The following is a 426-nucleotide window of genomic DNA, read 5'->3' as shown; positions in this document are numbered from 1 at the left end:
TCTCTGCCAGCGGCTCCGGCGCGGACCCGTGGCGGCTGGGTTGGTCCTTTCCCCTTCCAGGGGATTTACAGAGCACTGGGCAGAGCTGAGCCTCCTCCCAGCCCGGGACGAGGACAAACAGGGCTGACAAAGGTTGAGAAAACCACCCAAAACATCTCCGGTGCCAGAGACACCCTGGCCCGGGACTTGCCATCCCTGAGGTCTTGCTGCACTCAGAGAGAGTGCAAGAGGGTGCAGTCGTCGTGCTCTATCAGCGACCGCTGCGTCGGAGCAAAGCAAACATCCCCTCGGACGGTGCCACGTGGCAGCGAGCGGCAGATGGTGCCCGTGGTGGGTCCCTCTCCAGCCCGTCTGCAGCCTGCCCGGGGGGCTCGGGGCCCGGCGCTACCTCGGGTGCTGCTTTTTCTGCCCTTTTTCGTCCGACTT

The 426-nt window shown here is 64.6% G+C and overlaps 1 protein-coding gene across 1 annotated transcript in view; it reads left to right on the top strand.

The window, feature by feature from the left end:
• The window catches only part of DENND2D (DENN/MADD domain containing 2D), a 9,514-nt gene that overhangs the window by 8,633 nt on the left and 455 nt on the right, over positions 1-426 (top strand). The window lies entirely within an intron of this gene.

The sequence above is a fragment of the Fulmarus glacialis genome, unplaced genomic scaffold (assembly GCF_000690835.1).
Source record: "Fulmarus glacialis isolate BGI_N327 unplaced genomic scaffold, ASM69083v1 scaffold16040, whole genome shotgun sequence".
NCBI lineage: Eukaryota > Metazoa > Chordata > Aves > Procellariiformes > Procellariidae > Fulmarus > Fulmarus glacialis.
The sequence above is the reverse complement of the archived record's forward strand: the minus strand, read 5'-3'. Positions and strand labels throughout refer to the sequence as shown.